Below are 15,955 nucleotides of genomic sequence, written 5' to 3' on the forward strand. Positions count from 1 at the left end.
TCTACAAATATGTGGGAGTATGTTGCATTTTCAGATAAAAATACAGAAAAAAATGCAAGGATAGGGATCAAACCCTGATACTAACAGCAAAAAAAATAAATTATGATTGCCTATAGTTTAAAGTAAACCTGGATTTCAAAAAAGTTTGATATCATTACAAAACTCATCTTACAAAATGACCCTTAAAAAATGTTTTACAGATGATTGTACATGCTCATACGGCAAATACTCTCCGTAACTTGCACTAACAACCCACACTAAACTTCGTGGTAACATTTGTGCTCCACAAAACCTGCACAGAAAATGTGAGCGCCTGTCCCTAATGTATTGTCCTTCTTTGTTCTTCTTCTGTGGACTTTACGGGCAGTTGGCAAACCAGCTTAATGGTGCACTAGCGCCACCACCTGATATTGTCCTTCCACTGCAAGGAAACCAATGTGAATTGATGGTGGCTGGATGATGCAAAAAGTACTGGCGCCATCTAGCACTGGGGGTCAGAAGCACACTTATATCTACAAAAAGTTAAGACGCTGGTATTGCAAGACAACACTACACATCCTTGACACCAATTATTGTTCTAATTTCCCTTTTAGAAATGGCTTTGGCGGCATCTTGTGGTCACGTACATAGAGAGCGCAAAAAATAGATTAGTCTCTCAGCAAATAGCTGCACCATCAGAAAAGAAAAATGCAAAAAGGTGAATTTGTGAATACTGAACCACCAATACATTGGACAGTGACGTCACGCTCAAGAGTAACACAGGTCCCACTTCCCAGGCATTCAAAATGATAGGGACGCCTGCGCGGAAACCTCTTGACATCACCTGCATCCCTTGCAACACACACACACACACACATACACACACACATTCGCACTCACAAAAGGCGTGTGCGTGATATCGAAGACACTTTCTGGTCGAGGGCGAGTCCCGCGAGAAGCCATTGGAACGGCGGGACACCGGAGGGAAGACGAGCGGAAGCTCAGCGGAGATGTGGACGGCAGAGGGATGAAACCGAAGCTAAAACAAACCCAGCAGGGCTGGAGCGATGCAGAGTGGAGGTCAAGGAGGGGTCACAAGGGGCCACAAGGCCAAGTCCCGCAATGAGTCACCTGAGTCTCACGCTTCTGCTCGACCGCCGCTTTCTACATGGATGGATGGATGGATGGATGGGGCATTTATGATTCTAAAAACTATCATCCCAACAGTTGAGTTAGGGCTGGGAAGAAAAAAAAAAAGAAACGACGAACTCGGCTAACTTTACAAATAGGTAGACGTAGAATGTCCTGCCCCGAAGCGCCGCCGGGTCCACAGAAAAAAAAAAAAAAAAAAAAAAAAAAAAGAAAAGTTCCGATCGGAAGCATGTTTGCGCCACCGGGATGAATGTTTCACACGGACATTTATTGCAGACGGACACAGTGTTGGGTCACTGATAAACTTCGCCATAAACGACAGAGGAGTCTCTGTAAATGATTTTTAAGACACTACTAGATGTGTAGTATACATATAACATGACGTATGAGTGAGCTGAGTTGGAGTTAGCCTTTTTGTTTTACAACGTACAATGCGAATCGCGAGCGCGCTAATGCTAATTGTGAATGCTAACTGTTTAGCGAAGGCTTATTTTGTGGTCTCAAATCTATACAGAGTTTATACCATACCCTCCTGTAGTTATTATGGAGACCAAAATTGTCACAATTCCCAATAGTATAATAAATTTTTTAAAAGGAATATACATATATATATATATATATATATATATATATATATATATATATATATATATATATATATATATATATATATATATGTATATATATATATATATGTATAATAGGCTCCAGCACGCCCGCGACCCTATTGAGGAGAAGCGGCTCAGAAAATGGATGGATGGATATATATGTATATATGTATATTCCTTTTAAACATTTTATTTTCTGTAGCGCTTGTCCTCATTAGGGTCACGGGTGAGCTCTAGTCTATCCTGGCTGACTTTGGGCGAGAGGCGGGGCACACCCTGGACCGGTTGCCAGCCAATCGCAGGGACGACCGTATTTTCACGACCGTAGGGCGCACCGTATGAAAAGGCGCAGTCTCAGTTACGGGGTCTATTTCTGTATTTAACACACACATAAGGCATAAAATAAAAGCTTCCCAATAATACGGACGTCAGTGCTCTTCGGTTAAGGAATGCAACCAGCAAAGGTAATTTGAATCTTGAGCTACATTAAAAAATTTTGACGTCCGTATTTTTGGGAAGCTTTTATTTTGAAGGTGGCTTTAAGACCCTTAAGTGCGCTTTATGTTCGTGAAAATACGGTATATTGGTATATTAGAGTATTCAATGAAGCTAACTTGTCTACCGTAGAAGTCAGAAGAAAACTACGGTACGCGTCTCACAGACGCTAAACAAGGAAGTAACGATAACGTAACGATTGGTAATACGGTCTGAAATGATTATCAGTTTCTGGGTGAACCGTTTCATCCCGCTCAAATTAAGGGATTTTGTCAACGCTTCTCCTACAACGTGTATATCGCCAGCCTAATAGCACGACTGCCTTAGTCCTTTTTCACAATATCAATTAAAAATGAAAATACCATCGTGCTTGGAAATTGAAATGAGGAGCAACCTTCACGTAAGCCACCGCTCAAGCAAATCGAAAAAAGAAATTGAGCAATTAAGGTAGCGAGATGCAGTCAAAAAAACAAAATTAAAAAATGAAAACACTCGCAAATGAGCATGAAGCAGTACTGAAATAAGCATCCAACCTGAGTGACTCCAGCTCCGGATGCCACTCACTAGGCCACGCCCCTTCAAGGCATACATTAACACACACATACTTGTCATGATTTGTGTTTTTGTTGACTTTGTTTGGATTCATTTAGTTTCATATTTCTTGTATCCCTTCGTGTCTGGTTTGCACGTTAAGTTTTTGTGTCCACCTGTTCTCGTCAGCCCTGTTCCTTGCGTCAACCAATCAGCTCCCTCCAGCCACTCGTGTCGTGTCGGTGTGCCTCGTTGTCTCGTCAATTTGCTTTTATTTCGCTCCCGGGTTTCTTTCAGATCATTGTTGTTGCAAATTACGTTTCCCTAGTTTTGTCATGTTTCCTTCTGTTTTTTTCTTACTTCTTGGGACTTTGTTAATTTAGTATTTAGATTTTCCCAAGTATGTTGTCTGCTTTTTTTGTTTATGGATGTAAATCATTTTTCCTTTTTTTTTTTTTTTAGATGCATCCAGCCTTGAGTCCCTAATTCCCTGGACTTGGGTCCTAGTGGGTTTGGCCACTAGCTTCACCACAAAACCGTAACAATACTAATGTGTGCGTGAGACTTTTATCTTAATTGAACTTGATAAATCCATGTTATTGCTTTACATTCTCCTTTTTTAATACAATACAGTGCTGTTTACCTTTTTTAAAACATGAAATCAAGGTACCGCTGTGGTGTTTCTTGACATCTACTGGCCTGGCATCCATATGACAACATTTCAGGACTATCTGCGACGTTTTCACGATGATCATTGCCGTGCAATCGTAGCCGAAAATCGTCCGCCATCCGTCCATACATTTTTTTCCATATGCTGCAACAGTTCTCAGCTGACTAATTCCCTGTCAATCACAGACTTATTCTTAAACTACTCCACCGCTCGGCTCCAGGCCTTAAAAAGTTAATCATTTTAGCCAGCCATGTCTCCCGCGGGCAGCAATTATTCATTCAGCTTTTACCGTGTTTACAGTGTCAACGTGTGTGTGCGTGTGCGTTGAGTCAGCTCCTCTCCAGACGGCCGCACGCCTCGGTGACCCCTCCGGTACTTTGACCTTTTTTTATTGAAGCGTCTCCATCAGCGGCCTGACAAGGTGAAGCCGCCGGGCCGTGCTCGGGCCATATGGAAGCCCACCTGGAGGCCTCCATTTGGACAGACTGCCGTCCGGGTGGGGCTACATAGGGGAGGTGAAAGAGTGTGTGTGTGTTTGTGTGGTTGTTGTGTGTGTGTGTGTGTGTGGGGGGGGGGGGGTTCCCTTGCGTGGACAGAGCCTTTCTTTATTTGTCTGATAAAAGACAAAGAACAAGGACCACAGATAGACTTCCTCGTGGAAATTGCCCACAGCTGCCGCCCACCTTTTCGTTTTGAAGCATCCAGCTGATGGTGCAACAATGCAACAAATGTTATACAAAACTGTGCTACCTTGACTTACAAGTTCCCCAACTTAGTTTTTCCATTTCCGAGGCATTAGTGGTATTTAAAAATGATTTTTTTTGTTTTGTTTGCTTTTTTGTCCTGTTGACTTACGTTAGCTTTGTTTTAACCTGCCTTCGCTGAACGTATCGTAGGGAACGATATTTCAAAAGATGCCACTCACGGTTAAAGGAAATGGAAAGCTAAACATAAAACAAAAACAATTTCGCATCGTGAATACAAAATGTCCTTAGGAAAGTCCACTATAGCTTAACGCTAACACATAATGTAAAACAACATACACGGGCTAAAGAAACTAGCGTCAATGTTGTGATAGTTATAAACCTTCAAACAACTGATATTGAACAGCAACAGAAAATACAACAATACTCACATATACAGTAGTCCTCATGGGCTATGAAATATAACTAATTTTACTGCAGTTTACTTGTGACAGTATTCTTCAGGTTCCCGACAGAGCCGCAAAATGTGCTGCTAATAGAAGCACAAAAAAAAAAAAAGCTGTTTAATTATTTACATTCTATTTACTGTCAGTTTTTATACAATATAATACAAATACAATACTACTTTTCTTATTGATAATGATGTTACAAAAATTTGTTGGGTGTTTTGTGGGGTCTGGAACGGATAAATGGAATTTCCATTCATTTCAATGGGAAAAGTTGATTTGCGGTACAAGCGTGGTCATGGAACTAATTCAACGTGTACGTCAAAGCACCACTGTACATACGCTACCGGACACATGTTTAGGTACAACTAAGCATATCTACACTAGGGGGCACTTGTGTGCCACTGGATGTTTTTTATTGGCCGCCGCATATTCTAATAATAAAATTATAAAAGACCCACATCAGAAAAATTGAAACATTTGAAAGATATTACACTTTTATTTAATTAGAAGTAAAAATGCAACAAAATTTGATGGTGACAATTTTTTTTTTAAATTCAAGCGTAAAATAGTATTATGAAAATGTGTGACATATTTTGCATTTAAAATTGTATAAGTTACATGCTACCGCTCAAAAACTTTTGTTTACTGTTAAAATCAATTAAAAATTAGTAAATTAGACTTGATCATCTGTTTTAATTTTCTGGGGGATTTCAAATATACGTGTGTTAGTTTTGATGACTACATTCAATAGTTTTTGTGTCAATACTCATCAGGGCAAAGTATATAGATTTACGTCGGAGGTGTCACTTGTCATCTGCATGTCAATGAGGAGTTTTATTTGCGTGTCAATTTAAAAGGAACAATATGCAGTTATGAGATTTTAGTAGGAAAGCTTACAAAAAAAAGGTGGAAAAATTAGCTAGCACCAGTTGGAATTAGTGCGGAAAACAAAAGGTGAGCCCTTTTGTAACACAATAGATCTATTATATTTTAGTTGGAAATCTTACAAAAAAGGAAAAAAAACAAAAACACAAATTAGACTATTTTGCATTGTTATTGTCCACAGATTATGTGTGGGAAACAAGAGGTGAGCCGTGTTGCTATAATTATTAATGAGCTAATTGTGTTTTTGCTTGCATCAACTCTGTTGGATCAATTATGTTAAATTGCTGCATCCCAAAATTTCACTTTTCAACAAATGACAGCGCAACTCTGAGACAAATTTGTATAAAATCGTACTAAATTACCAAAAGTCGAGTGCATTGTCGTACGTTTTGTTTCACGTTTGCACAGACATCCGACCGCAATCCCACCAAACTTTCTCGCGGAGCGATAGCCGTGCAGCGAGTTTATTTACCAGGAGCCGCAATGAGGGGAAACGAGCAACCAGCTCGAGAGGCGACAAATCCCTCGACACGCCACTTTTTCCTCGAGTGAGCCGAGCGGGCGGGGCGCACCTCGCTAACGCCTTTCACCGCGACGACAGATGCCGAGGCTCTCAGACCGAAAAACAGTCCAACTCGGATGGGATCCAATAAATCTTTGGCAAAGGGAATTTTTTTTTAATCTATTTATCTACACTCTGAACCTGCTACAGACCCCATGTAACTTTACCTCACAGACATTCCCCCCTCCCCCCCCCCCCTCTATTTCCACTCGACTAATTCCGAAAGCCCCCCCCACACCCACTAATGACAAGCTATTTATTGGACAATGCCCCTCTCTTTATCTCCCCACGCACTTCTAAATTGCTTCATCAAATCTCTCACTGATAAAGGCAATGCAAGTTGCAAGCCTAAATATTTATTTTTTTAAAATGTATTATACCTAAAGTTGGAATATTACAAGAAAAAAAACGTAATTTTCCAAGAATAAAGTCCAAAAAAACCATACTATTACAAGAAAAAAAATAAATAAAATAAAAAAATAAAAATAAAAATAATAAAAAAAAAATAAAAATAAAAAATATATATATATATATATATATATATATATGAGTTAGTTATAAATTGTGAAATTATGGGGGGAAAAAGCACCGAAAGTTTTATAGGAATTAAGACGAATATTATGAAGAAACAAACTAAAAAAAAAAGACCAAACACAGAATACTGTAAGAATCATCAAAAAATATTACGACAAAAGAAGAAAATCACAATTAAACAATAATAAGGTTGTGTTATAGTAAATGAAACACATTGGTAATTTATGAGAATAAAGTCAAAATATAAGAAAAAAATATTTTTTTTACGGGAATAAAGTTGAAATGATGAGCAAAAATGTGCTGCTCCTAAAGGATACAAAAAAAAAAAAACCTCTTAAAGATCAAAAAGAAATGTATTGAATTTAAAAGTTAAATACAACTGAAATGTGCTTGGGCATTGATTCATTCACGCCCCACTAGAGGGAGCCCGCTCACCACTAGTGGTACTCTTACCACACTTTGAGAATCAATTCAATTTGGAATATTTCGAAAATTTGATTGAATTATTACAATTAGATTAAATTAGATTTTATTTCAGATTAAATAAAAATAAAATTAAATTCCCATTGAAATGTACTGGAAATCTTTTCAACTTTTGTAACCAGCATTGAGATTTAGATTAAGCGTTCCTTTGGTTTGGCGCACTCACAGTGAAAGGGACCACCGCCGCCCAGGTGAAAGACCAGGTTCCACACAGGACCGATGCCCCCGAGATGGGGACAGTCGTGGTGGTGGCATACCAGCTGGCAAAGTCCTCCCCCACCCTCCCCCCGCCCCTTCCCCAGCTGCCTAGAGGGCTTACAGGAGTGGGCTGACCCCAGTCAGATGGCGGTCCCGCTCCCAGGTGAACAACATCTGGCGCAGTCAGTTGAAGCCGGCGGTCGCATGCGCGCTTGCACGCTGCCCCGATTCCACTTAAAGACGCACACACGCGCACACCCCCACACACACTACATTATTAGCCGCCGCACTAACAAGCCGAAGAAACTGAAGCACTGACAGACTGAATGAGGACCAATTACAGTGATCCCCCGTTCATCGTGGGAGATGCTTTCCAGACCCACCCGCAGTCGGCGAAAGTCTCCACTAGAGAGACCTGACTAAAAATATTGAAGCTTTAAACATATTTAAATATATTAAAACCGAGTTTTTAAACACATTGTAAGCGTATTTGAACACAGTTCTTTTCGAAGTTGCACAGGAATATCTGTGACATAGCCGGACCATGTAAAATGTTCAGAAAATATGTAACAATCATGGAATAAAATTCTTTTAACGTTTTATTAGCCCAAAAGAATAAAGGCATTTTTTGAACGTTTTGGGGAAAACAAGAAAAAAAACACAAACAAATTCAACAAACAAGAATTCAGAAAACGATTTTTAGCGAGCACGTGCTATTAGGCTAACCATTTCTTTCGTAGTTTAAGCCGTGAAATAGACCTCCCACGTCGTAATCACATTGAAGCATGTCAACACAACATTAACATAAAATATATAACAGCGATGAGTGTACTTCTCTTTTGCCACATTTACTTGTGTGTGTGTGTGTGTTACACAGAATGATGGTAAAGTGCGTAAAAATGGTGATGTACCTGGCAAGCGTAGCACAATAAAACACAATTAGCACAATAATAAATGAATCGATGAAGAATTATGTCGATAGTGTGGAATTGATTGATGATTTATCATTCAAAACTACTGTAAAGAAAAGTGTAAAAACATTAGTTATCCTGAAAAATATATACATATAAATTATTTTCCACATAGCACAAAATAACACTTGCTGACAATTTATCGATGAATCGATTTTCCTGATCAACAAAATTGAGTGAAATACCCATCGCAAATGTTCAAAATATGTGTATAATCAGTGAGACAAAATGCGAACTGTATTTTGAATCTAACTTTTATTTTCTACACTTCAAATTGACACTCGTTCTTTTGAAGCGCGCCACCCGGAGGAACCGTGCTTCTCAACCCATTCAGAAATCAAATTGGATTTGCTTTTAAGCACCTGATATACATACTGTATACAGTGGTCAATAATTTATCACAAGGGAAAACACACACTTTATAATTACATGTGCGATTATGTGTAAAAGAGAGGCCATAAAATCCAAGAAGGGAAAATGGTGGAAAAACGCTGAAGCAAAATTCAGACACCTAACAAAATAGCCCCGCAGCCGCAGCCTCTTCTTACATTTCAGTGGAAAGTAAAGATTATTATCTGTGTGTGCGTGTGTGTGCGGAGGGGAAAAAAAAAAAGAAAAAAAAAGGTTGTTAGCAAAGGCGGGTGCTGCGATGTGTGTGGCGTCACGGATCGCAGGGACAGCTGTCGTCTCATGACAGCACTACTTGTCCTACTCAGCTTTTTAAAAGAAATAAAATAAAACGTAGTGTGAGAGCTACACATATATTTTAAACTACAGTACATAGTCCACTGTACAAAAATGCCTCTGTAGTGATTAGTAAGTGGGGAAGGAGTGGATGATTCCCAACACATCATTCCATACTCCCGAATCACTATATGGGGATTTTTAGTGGAATATTTTGTGAACTATATACTGTATATATAAAAACCTCTATATAGTAGTAGATTGACTTGTGAATTTTCACCTTCATTGTTGTTCCTGTAGCACACTGTAAGAAATCTATAAATGAATGAATAAAATGTACCGTAATTTCTCGTGTATAATGCGCACCCATGTATAATACGAACCCCCAAAGTTGACGTCAAAATTTTGGAAAACCCTTCTACCTATGTATAATGCATTTTTACAATGCATGATTTTGCTTCTACCCATATGATCCAAACATGAAGCATTATCTGTATTTTGTTCTTTTTTTAAATAATAATTCTGAAGTTAAGCACTTTATTTGAACACGTAATACTTTATTTTAATTTACTTGCTCTTATTTTGAAATTCACGGCCCTACTTTTATTTAGTAAATGAGAAAACACACAGTTGTGTTCGTATGTTTCATTGCCCGGGCAGAATTTGTAAGATGGGTACAATTCTTTAAAGAAAACATGAAGAGCCAGGCGAAACACATTTAGTTTTATTTTAATGGGATTCAAAATAAACTGTCAAGCATTTCAGAAAAGCATTTTCATCAAACAAAACATAACCATAAGGAAATAAGAATGGTTGTTTTTCAGTTATTAGTCATATTTAAAAAACAATATTTCACAAATTCTGCCAGCGTCTGTAAACATATGAGCACAACTGTACTTATATGCTATCATATTGGAATCAAAGTGTAGGCTACACCTTTATCATTGCCTGTATGTGCCACTGGCATATTAGAATGAAAGTGTACACCTTTCTCATAACCTCTAGGTGGCAGTGGCATATTGAAATGAAAATGTACCACTTCTTTATAACCACTAGATGGCGGCATACATTTATAAAATGGGAAGTTTGTTTCATTTGCCCCTCTACCTATGTACGATGCGCACCATTGATTTTTGACATTTTGGGAGGGGGGGCATTATACACGGGAAATTACTGTACTTTTATTTAATACAATGTAGAGCTGCAAGATATTGAAAAAAAAGGACATTCTGATTTTCTTTAACTCTGCGATGTATATTGTGGTGTTTAAAAAATACAAGATAACATACACGTAATGTGAAAACCAGTACACGTCTCCTTTTCTCTCTAGAAAAACTATACTCAGTTGAGCACAAAAGTATACTGAGTCATTTGTATGAAGGCTGCCTGTATTCAAATGCACTGTCGTATTGTGCAAAAGTCCAGCCAGACATGAAGTTAAAATCATTTCTTACTATGCCCAGTTATACTGTAGCGCCATTAGCACATTCCTAACACTATTCATTTGTTTTTAATCAATCTGTTATTTTACACAAATGTTTTAACATATGCATTAGTATTTCTATATTTGAGTGCATTAGTTTAAGCAAAACACGTTGTTTTGAACACCAGAAGTGTGTCCATACAATAATGCCGTGGCTTTCTCCCCTGACCCTAAATTTAATCTGTTGCGACATGCATTCATTCGCCACATTCTATAGCGAAATACAGTAAATGCAGGCGTGTAATTGTTTCCCGCATCCTCATTAATCGTTATCATACAAAAAAAAAAAAAAAAGAAGATATATAACTCTCCTGGCTGCTGTTTGTGTGTTCTTACATGGGTTATAATTTACCGTCACATCGGTGCTAATCTATGAGCATGCCCAACCAGGTCCCTCTGCTGCTCACTTCTTAATATTCCTGTTGATTGTCTGCATATCAATACCACAAGATTGCGCAGGACCCTGCGATGTGACTCGTGGGCACACGTACATTGCGGCCGCACAATATATCTAATACAATGATCCCTAAATGAAGTTGCCAGGGAGTGTGGTGTCATCATAGAACTTTTACTGTTGGTACGACTGTTGTTGTGCCATTTGTTCTCTCGTCCCTCAACACCTCTACCCTGTTTTATCTATTTATCTACCCCCTGTTCCTCTACCCTGTCTCTCAATCTCAATGCAAGCTCCCGAAGTAGACGGCCACCTCGCAGATCTTGGGTTGTGTTAGAGGTTTCTTCCTTAAAGGACATTTTTCCTTGACTATGTCACCAAGTGCTAGCTCATGTGGGGTTAAAAAACAAAACAAAAAAACACACAAACGCAAAAACAAATCAGTAAAAACCACAATGACACTCAATCAATTCTGAATTAGACCAGCACCACTTTGTACAACATCCACCTCTTGCTTACGTCATTAAGTTTCCTGCATAATTGACTGTGAAAGGTTGTCTTTATAGTTGTTTAATGTAGGAAATAATACAAAGTGGGCCCTACATTTCCATGCATAGGAAAAAAAAAAAGAAAAAACATTTTAGGATGTCTGAAAGATAAAAAGAACATTAAACAATAGAATTATGGTCCACTGTGTATAATCCTAATAATAAAATGTCAGTCAAACACAATTTTTGTCTTACATTACATATAATATTTTGGAATTAAAAAAAGTAAATACATCTACCATTATGATGGTTTTAATGATACTTTTACTAGTTGTTATGTTGTTTTGCTGCTTAAGATCAATCTAAAATGATAATAAAGTTATCTATTTTGAACACCTAAAAAAAAGAGCTAAATAATATTTCAGTAAATACCCATCTTGCAAAAGCAAACATATTTAAATAATAATAACAACAAATGCTGGAATCAACTTGGAGATTGAGTCATTTGTGGTGTGTAATCCTGCTAATTAACTAATGTAACTGACCAATAATTCGCACTGAACGGCGAATTATTATTATTATTATTGTTAAAATCACAACAAAAATTGATCTTGCTTTTTTGCATATAACAACAACCTTTGGAAATATATGCTTGACATTGATAAAACCTCCTCGGCGGCGGTAACAAGTGCGGAGTGACGCTATCCACGCACTAACTGAGAAACGAGGGGGGCAGCAGCAACCATCATGCTTCTCCCCCAAATATTATCTTAACTCCAATTGCTGTGTATCATTTCCCAATTTTACGGAATCAAGCCCGCTTACTTTAATACAGGACATGAATCAAAGTGCACTGCGGCTGACATCTGATCTTTTTACGACGCCATTCGCACACTTTAACGCCGGAGCTGTCGGCTTGACTGCGAGCTGTTCTCTTACACCGCGGCCGGCTTGGGAATCGCTGCCTTTACACTATATTGTAGAGAAGTGTTCCGAAATGAAGAGCATTTTTCATTTGCCTTATTAGTAAACGGTGTAGTCCACTATACAAAAATCCCAATATAGTGATTAGGGAGAAGGGAATGAGTGAATGATGTTGTGACGTCGGCTGCCACCATCGAGCGGAGGAAATGTTCATTATGACAGAAATGGTCCAAAGTTTGCGATCATTTCACGCTCAACAAGATAACGTGCAACAGCATGTCTACCATTGCCAACACAAGGTAACGTTTTAATGTTAGCGTATCCAATATAGCCGACCATCGCTAGGTCACGTTCAATCATTTTATTGACGAAACAGTAGGAAAACAAACCCTTAATAAGCACTTTTATACATGAGCGTAACAGCTCAACTCCCCACTCTCATTCGCTGACGCCCACATCACTCACAACACCAGGCCCCGCCTTTAAAAGCCATACACACTTAAAGTCGCAGGAACGACAGTACAACGTGAGGTTGGCGACCCCAAGTGGACAAAAATAATAGTTGCACCTCACATGCACATGTTGTTGCATTTAATGATGTAAAATACATTTTTATCCGATTACTCGATGGGCAATCGGTGGAATGTTCGATTCTAAAAACATTCGATAGCTGCAGCTCTACTCGCTACACAAGGTGAAAAAAAAAAAACGACTGAGTGATGGATCGTAAAGCGAAAGATTCTCAAGAGTGGGCACTCCTATGTCTAGGAAGCACTATATTGTGATAAGGGAGTAGGGAATGAGGGTAGGATTCCGTACACAGTCCAGGTGATACACAGGAATGAGTCACGGCCAATCGACGCGGAGAGTCAAAGCGAAGTGAGACGTAAATGAAACGAGGAAGAGCGAGCTCCCTATGAAAATATTTATCATTCCACAAAGGGTTGGCTTACAGAGGGCTTTGGAATGAATTTGTTTTCTTCGGGGGCGATGTCTTCCAGGATGGGGAATTCTCCGAGTAGCAGACTTTTTTTAGGGGGCTTAGTCACAATTTATTAGAGCCAGTAATAAGAACCGTGAAGGGTTATGGAGGGTTTCGGGGCGGGGGGAGGGGGGGGGGGGGGGGGTTAGGTGAGGTGGTGAGGGGATTGGGGGTGGGGGGGGGGGGGGGGGGGGGGGGGGCGTCCTGCTGCAGAGTCCATAAACTTGAGGGCCGATGTTATTAGGAGACAAACCACTGCATTAAATCAAACAGCGGCCGGCTAACACCTTCGGTATTTGCAAATCTTACACCGCCCCCCACCCATCCACACACACACACGCACACACACACATACACCACCATCATTTGTGTGTGTGTGTGTGCGTGTGTGTCTAAAAGGGGGTAAACAGGGAGGCTTAATGTTTGAGCATCTGTCACACCAAGATGAATTTGATACAACGGCTTATGGAAAGTCGTTTATTGGATATTAGTTTAAGGTCCGCGCGCTACTCTGCTTTTTCTACTCAGTAGTAAAACAGTTCAGCGCACAAGTAGAACAACTGTGTCCTACAAGTAAAGTATTTTCTGTTACTGCCTTCCACTGCTGCGCATTACAGAAAGACGACATGTTACTAGTGAGACCAAACTGACAACTGTGTGCTACAAATAATACTAGTGTGTTACTAGTTGCCTCACTATTAACATAGTTTGTATGCCAATGTTTTCCTACTAGTGTACAGAATTGTCATATTATAAAATGTAAATAGGAGGATATATTCATTCCACTAGTGCACCCTAGTCATTCTACTAGTGTGCTAAATTCTCTTACTAGTGAGGACAAAGCGTCTACACGTACATGGACCTTAAGATGCATATGAACGATATCTGATAAATGCTCAGGCGGCTTTCCATAAATGCTCTAATTTCGACACTTTTAAAAAGCTGATATACATTCAGTAGGTACGCAACACTTCACTAGCTGCACATTTTGTGATTTGCATGTATTTCTTTTAAATTTAAAAACATATATATATATAGACAGTAGGGAATACTAACAACACTGGAGGTGTGTTAAAAACATATTGCCTTAACAAATAAATAATAGCGCCCAATTTTGCTGTGCCGCGCTCAAAAGCTCCGAATCAAGCTCCCATAAAATAAAATTTCAATCTCATCAAGTTCCTAATTTATAAACTCTCGAGCGTAGTAAAAGAAGGGAATCAGTGTGACGCTAACCCTCACCAAAACGATCAACATATTATTATATGAACGTGTCACTCAATACTGAGCATTCATATTTGTTGGCTTCACTAGATTGTGCAGTTTTATTGCATTTAAAAAACAAAAAAAATTGCATTCAGTTAAAATATGCTGAAAGGGACATTTAAAGCCACAAAATGCACGTGTAATATTACAATGATTTACATGACGTGTAATCAATGACTGCAGAGTGATAAATGCTGCAATGGTTGTGAAAAGAGGGGAGCCGTGATGGGGAGCCCTGTTGCACTTTCTTGAAAATGCTTAGCTAGGCTCCCCTAATTGAGCTAATGGGGGGTCCCCCTGCGTGGAGGTCGGGGGTGGGGGCAGTCAAGTGTGCCTGACTGCAATCTCGTGTGCACTCATGTCGCTCTATTGCACTGGAAATTACATACAAAATCTTAAATATGTACATATTATGGGAAAGGTCAGTCATACAGGTGTTACGGGAAGACGCAGCCGATTGTCTAAAAAATAAAAATAACGGATAAGAAACTGATAGGAAAAAAAGGCATCGTTATAATTAATAGTTGTATTGTCGTTTTTGTTATTATTAATTAACTTTTTTTTCAAATGTTCAATAAAATTCTACAGCTTGATTGCATCTTTTAAAAGAATTATTCAGTTATGGATGAGATGAAATAATCGTAAAAAGAGTTAAACTTGGTTATTTGTGCTTATAGCTGCTCTGTAGTGTTCATTTCCCCCCCCCCCTACATTCTGAATTATGACGGTAAAAGGCTATGGCGTTAAAATTAATAACGCCACTCTTGTGACAGCGACTGTACCATGACCTTAAAAAGTGGCCTTTTATTTAGTCAATGCAACAATTATGTATTGCGGTTAAGGATGACAAAAATTCCACAAATAAATGTCACTTAATCGGCTTACAGGATAATTAGACCCAAATTTGAAGAAAATATTTAGTCGTCACGATTGAGTCCACCATTTACGACAAGTTGAACAGCAATTGGTCAAGATATTTTGGACGCTTACCATCATTCTGCGCGAGGGGAAAATCCGATTATCCATGAGCAACAAAATACATCAATAAATAAATAAACAATGAATTAATAAAAAAACAAAAAAAGAAAAAAAAAAAAAGAAAAGAGAGACTTGAACAAACAACACCAACAATGGTGTCGGCGGCGGCGTGCAAGCTGCAGAAGTGACAGCTTTCCACTTTCCGCGCACTGCTCAGCCAAGTGTTCCTCCGCACGCACGCACGCACGCACGCACGCACGCAGCGTGTTTGCTTTGGCCGCCGAGGGGAAATCACGTTAAAAAGTCAAGGCACGCACTTATCTAGCAGCTCCGCCCTCTCTCGGTGCGCGCGCAGGCTCCTCCTCCTCCTCCTCCTCCTCCTCCTCCTCAGCCCACTTTTTCCTTCCTTCTCTTCATCTTCTTTCTCTTCAATCTCTGTTGGGTTAAGAGCTCTTCAGTTTGCTTGTTTACGCAAGCAAGAAGCTCTCAGTCCACACTTACAGATAGAAGGATTTGTAAGCATGTGCTAAATAAC

At 39.2% G+C, this 15,955-nt stretch overlaps 1 protein-coding gene across 3 annotated transcripts in view; it reads right to left on the reverse strand.

Annotated features, from left to right (window-relative positions):
• The window catches only part of eya2 (EYA transcriptional coactivator and phosphatase 2), a 32,873-nt gene extending 17,160 nt beyond the window's left edge, over positions 1 to 15,713 (reverse strand). For all 3 annotated transcript variants that reach the window (XM_061786464.1, XM_061786463.1, XM_061786461.1), the window contains exon 1: positions 15,433 to 15,713. The gene's annotated coding sequence lies outside the window, so the exon portion shown is untranslated. The remainder of the gene's footprint in view (positions 1 to 15,432) is intronic.
• Positions 15,714 to 15,955: the final 242 nt, after the last annotated feature.

Source organism: Phyllopteryx taeniolatus, chromosome 9, assembly GCF_024500385.1.
Source record: "Phyllopteryx taeniolatus isolate TA_2022b chromosome 9, UOR_Ptae_1.2, whole genome shotgun sequence".
Lineage (NCBI taxonomy): Eukaryota > Metazoa > Chordata > Actinopteri > Syngnathiformes > Syngnathidae > Phyllopteryx > Phyllopteryx taeniolatus.